This window comes from Telmatherina bonti (assembly GCF_933228915.1).
Source record: "Telmatherina bonti genome assembly, chromosome: 10".
Lineage (NCBI taxonomy): Eukaryota > Metazoa > Chordata > Actinopteri > Atheriniformes > Telmatherinidae > Telmatherina > Telmatherina bonti.
In genome coordinates this window covers 37,372,757-37,381,149 of record NC_136628.1, presented here as the reverse complement: position 1 = coordinate 37,381,149, position 8,393 = coordinate 37,372,757, and positions in this window count along the sequence as shown.

Here is an 8,393-nt window from a genome sequence, read left to right as displayed (position 1 = left end):
CCGGTTTGTGGACTCGGCTGGGCCGCTGGAGGGATCCAGGTCCAGTTTTTGTCTGACAGCTTTCAGAAAACTGGGCAGGTTGGGAATAGTTTTCTGACTTTTAGTTGGAATTTATCCCACATTGTTTAATAAATTCCAAAAATCCTGAAAAATGTTGCATTTAAAAAAGACAAAATCATGGGAACCAGGCAGAAGTCCCGTTCGGGCCAAATCCGGGCTACTTTTAGCGCTTACGGCTCAGTTCCGGCCCTGGCTGGTGTTGTGTGGGCCAGAAGTGGTCCAGAACCGAGGGGTCGGGCTGGTCCGAATTATAGCCATTTGTTTTTGGCAGCTGCTCTCACATGGAGTCAACGCCGTAAAACGGGCCAAACTAGCGCAGACGTGGGCCGTAACTGGGCCAGACCTACAGCACAGCAGAAACATCAAACTGGTCACAAGAGGCTCAACTCTTACTGGCCGGATCATTTAAACAACGATTTACTTAATTTAATTTCAGGTTAGTTTAGTTTGAATAATTAATCCATGAAAATGTCGATATCTTTCTGTCATTATGAGACACCACGCCGTTTTTGTCTCCAACCGCCCATCAGCTTCCTCCCGATGATGTTCGTTTTCTTCCGAGTTGGAGCCTTTTAACTTGCCGTAAAATTATTTTACACACCGTTAAATAATTAGACACGACACCAGTGTGTCCAGCACAATCTTCTGTCATGATTCTTAGATTCATTTTAAATGTTCTTCTACCTCCGATGTGGGCAACGCTTCATTTGGATTCATGTCCTTTGCTTTGTGTTTCTCAGTAAATTAAGGGTTCCCGTCCCTTCAGTCTTTCACAAACGTCATCTGTGCTTATGTAATAAAAGAAAGTAAACATCTCCTCCTGAGTGGAGGGTTACATCTATAAGCGTTCCCAGCCTTGACAGCAGGAGTGCTTTGCAAAAATCCGACGGTAGTTTTGTTTCGTTATCCATAAAGTTGAGATTTACGCTGGCTGTTTGGCTTCATGTTGCATTTAGCAGCAACACTGAGTCTTCGCTCTGACATTATTTAGTTCCCATGTTTGCTGGTTTACGCTGCTAGCGCTAACCTGGAAGCGGTGTGTTGCAGTCAACAAGGCGTCCCATATTTCCTTCCAGTTTTATGGAACAACTGCGACAGTTCTACAAGGGGAGAAGCGAAGCGATTAGCCAGCCGCGCTGCTTGTGTAAAACCAGCTTTCTGAAAGACGTTTCTTTGCCGAGTGTCCCTGAGTTTTCCTTTGGATGGATTTAAAGCAGACTACTGATGAAGTGGAACAGAACGAGGAGAGGGAGGAGTTGTCACAGCTTTGCAAACACAAGCTGTCGTAGCTGTTTGTTGCCACTCCGGGGAAATTAAAACTCCAGTCTGTTAACATATGCATGGCCGCTCTATTTTTAGTATTATCACAGCAAAGAGCAACACCAAGGGCACAAAGACTCTGTATTTATACTGATGCATGTTTAAAAATCTGTGCAACTTTTCTCCAAAGTAGCGTAGCAACAGGAGAAAGCAAAACTGTGTGCTTTCTAATGCAGCTCCTTCTTTTCCTTCTACATGTTTTTATCAGCATGCAAACACAAAATAGGAGTGCGGTGCTCCTCAGAAGGAATGGACTTAAAGTGCTAGCACTTACAAACTGGTCTGAGGTCACGAACGCACAAAACAAGACATAATGTCGTGCCGAATGTAAACTAGGTGAAATGCTGGCAGAAAAGAGAAAAAAGGTGAAATTGAAGCCAACTTCCTGTTTGGAATGTACTAAAGTGGCTGATGGGGAGTTAAGCTGGGAGTATACTTGCTTTTTAACCTGCATTTGAGCGAGCGGCCACGTGGATTATGAAATAAATGTCCAAATACTTACTTGTGTTCATCGTTTGTTGCCAGAGGACTCCACTAGGGGGCGAATTGGCCGACTCGGACGGATAGAGTGGCTGAAATTGTCAAACAGAAAATAATCATGGCAGCATTCCTGCATTTTTACCCCTCTTGACCATTTGACCTAACATCCAATCACACTGGTTTCTACACTGCAGCTATAAGTGTGATGTAAGGCTGGGCAATTTGACTATATATATCGTTTGGACTATCGAAAATGTCTATTCTTTCATATGAGGCTCTATCGTTTATGCAAAGCAGGATAATTCACTCAAAGATGAGCAGCCAACCCAAACTGACGAGCTTGTTCCTAAAAGAGGGAAATTTCTGTCGCATAGATGCAGTATGGATATAAAAAGACCGACGTGGAACCGACAACAAACTAGCTCACAGTCCCAACAAGGGACTCTGATACAACTAACTCATTTTATCTCCTGCGCAGGAATCAGGATAAAGAATACAGAATAAAGAACAGAGTCAACGAGCAAAAGCAGCAAAAGTGGAGGCGAAAGATCAAAATAAACTCAGGTATGCAGCAGGTATTTACCTGTGGAACGTCATACAACCATAGTTCCCCCAGATGGAAGGAGATCTGACACATAACTGATAACTGACACAACATTACAAAAACAGTTTTATAATATCTATATTGTTATAGAGATTTAAAAAGAGCTATATCGTGAAATTAGATTTTGGTCATATCGCCCAAGCCTAGTATGATGGGTGGCTGGACTTACTTGTGTATGACGCTTGTAACCACAGAACTCCACTAGGGGGCGCATTGAGTGACTCGAACCAGATAAAGTTGCCAAAATTGTCGAGTGTAAACAAAAACTATAAACAATATAAGAGGTTAGCATTTGGTTCTTTCTGAGCACACAGCAGAAAAGTTTAGCTAATTGACTCGGTCAGTCTTTTAAAAACCTTCCGACATCTTTCCTGCCGTCGACCATAACGGCTTGTTTCTGCTTGACAAAGGAGACGGACATGCAGATGGATGTACAGCGGCATGTTACGTGCATAATTTGGTTCATTTTCAAGTAGCTTAGCTATCTGTTGCGTGACATAGAAAATGGGGCAATACCACCAGAAACCACATGGGGGCAGTGTTGAGTTGTACAGCTGAAAGACACAAACCAGAGAAGAAGAGAAACATGACGAACACGATGCAGAAAACACAGACTAAATGCCACCCGAAGAAAATGCAGAAGTTGAGAACAGCAGCAAACTTTGTGGTTTTATTATTCTACATCTGGTATTTTCTGACGGTTGTAAACAACTTTATAATGACGCATTACCACACCAACGTTCCCATTTACGTACGTACAGGAGCATAAATGGACATTAAGTCTTTGTGATAAAAGCTGTTGCTACAATGCTGCCCCTACTGGCTACTCACATATTGCAGCTTTCAAATAGTTTGTGTTCATTCATGAGGACGTGGACAAATGCTGCCTCAAACAAACAAAATATGCGAGGTAGCCATGATATAAACACGCATACGAGAGATTAACAGCAAGTATATTCTTAGCATTTATGCTCTTTTTTCCTCTATATAGTTATATACTCTATTTACAAAAATAGTCTCTTTAAGCTCCACCCATTCAACAGCCAGCTTTCATTGTGATTGGTCAGTGCCTGGAAGCCTCCTATGAGTCAGCACAAACTGGCTTTACTGCCTCGTCATGGTGGGCTTGTTGCACTCGTAGCACCTGTTACAACAAATGAAGTTTGGTCCTTGTGATCTACCATCCTGCAACTTTCATTTTCAGACCTTCACCAGCACACCTGAATCAAACCAACATCTCGTTAGCATGCTTCTGCAGACCTGGGTGACATGCAAAAAAACATTTCAACCGTTTGATTCAGGTGTTGGAGGACGGTCAACCTCGAGGACCAGACTTTGGCACTTCTGATTTCAGATGTTTGAACTTGAAAATGTGTTTTGTTTTGTTTTTTTCAAATCCAGAAGGATAGAAATAAGATTGGTTTGTAGTGGCAAAGGCTAATTCACCAGCTAGCTGTAATTAGCCACTAGCTTGCATTTTTTTTTAGCTGAATTTACTTTCTTCTTTCACAAAAAATACTTCTTTCCATGTCGGAGTACAGTGGTTGGAAGTACAGGCTTGTTTAAACCTTAGCTTTCACTTGGCTCTGAAGCTGAATGAGCGGATCTTCGAAGTGACTTGGCGATTTTGTCCAAGCGCCTCGGTGACCAGAACTCATGAATAATCGCTGTCGCAGCTTTTCAGATTAAAACACTGGGTTTTCTTCCTATGCATCACTGTCAAGTTTTCTGGGATTTGATTGTTTTTCCTTCCGCTTTCAGAATTTGTTTCTGATTTTTTTCAAATTTGTTTTGAAACAATCAATACATTTATATATTTTTATTTATTTTGTGAATTTTCCTCTTGAGCTACATGCCTCAGAAACTCTGAAAAGCTGCGACCTTTTAAAGACTCTCCATACTTCCCATTTTGTCCTGCACTCTTTTTTTCCTCCTTTTGTTGTTTCACTGATATTTGATTTATTCAAGGAAACACCTGCATCATATTCGGTTTGAGTTATTTTTCTTTAACTGTCAACAAGCTGAAGTGTAAATACCAAATACAGATTGCTTGCTGCTAAGTCAAAGTCTGGTTGTAATTTATTTCTTGCTCTTCCTTTTTATAACAGTGTTTGCTGACTGGTAATGATGGAAACGGTGAGATCCTGACATCACTTAAAAAGCTCACATGATGATTTCAAATATGCAGAGTTCTTGTTGCTTCTATACATTTTCAGTTCAACAGGTTTAGATCTGTTTAGGTTTGTCATATAAAATCTGCCAAAGATGATGATAATCTGACTAATATAATGCACACTAATGAATAATCCATTGAACACAGAATATAAGGGAATAAAATCGACACTCAGTTCAGCATAAAGAAAGTTTTCCATGTCTGAGCAATGAAGAAACAAATGGAAAATGGTTTCTTTGTTAGGTTGTCAGTAAACACAAGTGTGTCATAAGCCAACCATTTTTATTCAACAACTGACCTACTAACTGAATTCCTCAGGTGATGAAACAGTGCTTTACTTTTAGAAAGAATGTCCTAGTTATTCCAAAATAATCAAATCTGCAGGGACTGAAAAAGTCTGGAGGAACTTGGTAGATTAAGAGGAATTTTACCAACCAGAAAATAACATTTTCTCTTGGGGTTCCATGAAGGCAGCATGAAAGATGTTCCTTACGTACTAATTTCTGTTGAAGGTCCGTGAAAACCCTCTCCCTGAGCCGTCACCTTATCGTGGTGGGGGGGTTTGTGTGTCCCGAAGATCCTAGCAGCTATGTTGTCGGGATTTTATGCCCCTGGTAGGGTCACCCATGGCAAACAGGTGTCTAGGGACCACCTGTTTGCCAGACTAGGTACGGCTCAAAGACTAGAAATAATGAATACAGCCATGGGCATAAATGTTCCCTTACCCGGACGAGGGTCCCCGGGGCCCATCTCTGGAGCCAGACCTGGGGATAGGGCATGAGAGCAAGCGTATGGTTGCCGGGGCTTTGCCCGTGGGGCCCGGTCGGGCTCAGCCCGAAAGGGTTACATGGGCCCCACCTCCCGTGGGCTCACCATCTGCGGGAGGAGCCATAGGGGTCGGGTGCAATGCGAGCTGGGCGGCAGCAAGAGGTGGGGACCCTGGCGGTCCGATCCCCGGCTGCAGAAGCTGGCTCTAGGGACGTGGAATGTCACCTCTCTGGTGGGGAAGGAGCCTGTGCTTGTGCGCGAGGTTGAGCAGTTCTGACTAGATATAATTGGACTCACCTCGACGCATGACTTGGGTTCTGGAACCAGTACCCTCGAGAGGGGCTGGACCTTCTTCCACTCTGGAGTTGCTCATGGTGAGAGGTGCTGAGCAGGTGTGGGCATTCTCATCAGCCCCCAGCTTGGTGCCTACACATTGGGGTTTACTCCGGTGGACGAAAGGGTAGTTTCCCTCCGCCTTCGGGTGGGGGGACGGGTCCTGACTGTTGTCTGTGCTTATGCACCGAACAGCAGTTCAGAGTACCCACCCTTTCTGGAGTCCTTGGAGGGAGTGCTGGAGGGTGCTCCTTCTGGGGACTAGGGCTGAGCGATATGACCGAAAAATAAAATCTCTGATTTTTTTAAACCAAATCTGATTTCCGATTTTAATCGATTTATTCCCCTTACTGTATAAAAGAAAATAGTATTAAATTACAAATGTCAAAAATTATTCTTTTTCAAAATTGCTTTTATTGCAGCCAGCCTAGGAGTTTACCTGAATTTAAAGTGCAACTAAACAAGCTGTTAAACAAGATTGTGAAAAGAGATGGCAGGCGCTGCCACTGTAAATATTATAACAAATCATGTTTGCTCTTCTTCATTTAAGAGTAGGCCTCACTTGTGGAACTTTTTTCTAAAAGAAAGTAAACTAATAATAAATAAAAATTCCTCCTTTTGGAAGAAAAATAATGATTCCTTTTAGAGTATTTTGACATTAAATAACTAAAGCAATTTCCCACATTGGCAATGAGGTAATAAAAGTGAATGTTTCTTTACACTTAACATGTGTTTAGAAAAAAGTGACCTCTTTGATACAAAATACTATTTTTTTTTTTTTCAAAAAAACCCTGAATGTTAATGAAAACCACATTTAGAACAGACATGTATTATTACATTCTTGCTGTTTTTTTGTTTAATTTACACATTTTTGGCAAGAAAGACGAGTCTGTCAACTTCATCTGGCTTCAGACCCCTGTAGCATGTGACAACGCCCCTCCCACACTGAAAACCCTGCATTTCCATTACAACTAGAACTGCACAAAAACTATTGCACAAAAGTATTGCCATAAAAACCTGCTAATGGAAACACCTACATCTAAATAAAAGTCTCAAAGATTACAAAAATATTTACAGTCACAAGAGGAGGTTTGTCAGACATTTCGATATAGAAATATATTGCAAAAGTGTAATACTTTTTTTGCCTTTACGTGTCCCCAGACGTGACGTGGGGGTCGTGACCAGTTAATTACCGGTAAGGATGGCGTGGTGTGGAACAAACAACAGCGAATGTCAGAGTTTTAGAAAAGAAAGTGAGGGAAAAAAAGCTTGGAAAATCCAAAGCAAATTCTCCGCAGCAAAAAGAAAACACTAAAATAATGCTACGTGCCCACTTTCCATTAACCGCAATTACGAAACGTCATGCTAAAGTGCTGAACATTGTTCAATGGAAACACACGCAAATCACAATCGTTGTTTGTCGAAACGTACAGATATCGTTTTTATTTAGCAAAAAAATGTAAAGGAAACGCAGAGAGGGAACTTGTTCGTTGCTAGCTGCCATGTTATGTTTATGCATTTCTGTGGGAAACCAGCGGGAGTGCGCTGACGTCACTATAAGGTACGGAAGCCCAAAAGGTGCTGGCGGGGCAAAAAGAAATCCAGATTTTCATAAAAATAAATCTCCATAAACAGCAAATTTGAATTAATCGATTAATCACCCAGCCCTACTGCGGTCCCATTGTTCTGCTGGGGGACTTCAATACTGACGTGGGCAATGACAGTGGGACCCGGAGAGGAGTGATTGGGAGGCATGGTCCCCCCCTCTGAACCCAAATAGTGTTTTGTTATTGGACTTCTGTGCTCGTCATGGATTGTCCATAACGAACGCCATGTTCCAACATAAGTGTCCATATGTACACTTGGCATCGGGATTACCTGGGCCGCAGTTCGATGATCGATTTTGTAGTCGTATCATCGGACCTGCGGCCACATGCCTTGGACACTCGGGTGAAGCGGGGGCGGAGCTTCAATTGATCACCACCTGGTGGTTAGTTGGCTCAGATGGTGGGGGAGGAAGCTGGTCAGATCTGGCAGGCCCAAATGTGTCGTGAGGGTCTGCTGGGAACGTCTGGCTGAGTCCCCTGTCAGAGCGAGCTTCAACTCTCACCTTAAGCAGAGCTTCAACCATGTCCCGGGTGAGGTGGGGGACATTGAGCCCGAATGGGCTGTGTTCCGTGCCTCTATTGCTGAGGCGGCCAGCCGGAGCTGTGGTCGTAAGGTCGTCGGTGCCTGTCGTGGCGGTAATCCCAGAACTCGTTGGTGTACACCAGCAGTGAGGGATGCCGTCAAGCTAAAGAAAGAGTCCTGTCAGGCCTTCTTGGCCCAGGGGTGGATGAGATCCGCCCGGAGTTCCTTAAGGCTCTGGATGCTGTAGGGCTGTCCTGGCTGCTACGCCTCTGCAGCATCGCGTAGACATCGGGGGCAGTTCCGCTGGATTGGCAGACTGGGGTGGTGGTCCCCCTTTTTGAGGAAGGGGACCGGAGGTGTGTTCCAGTTACAGGGAAATCACACTCCTCAGCCTCCCTGGTAAGATCTATCAGGGGTCCTGGACAGGAGGGTCCGACGGAGAGTCGAATCTCAGATTGAGGAGGACCAGTGTGGTTTTCGTCCTGGTCGTGGAACAGTGGACCAGCTCTATACCCTCTTTGGGGT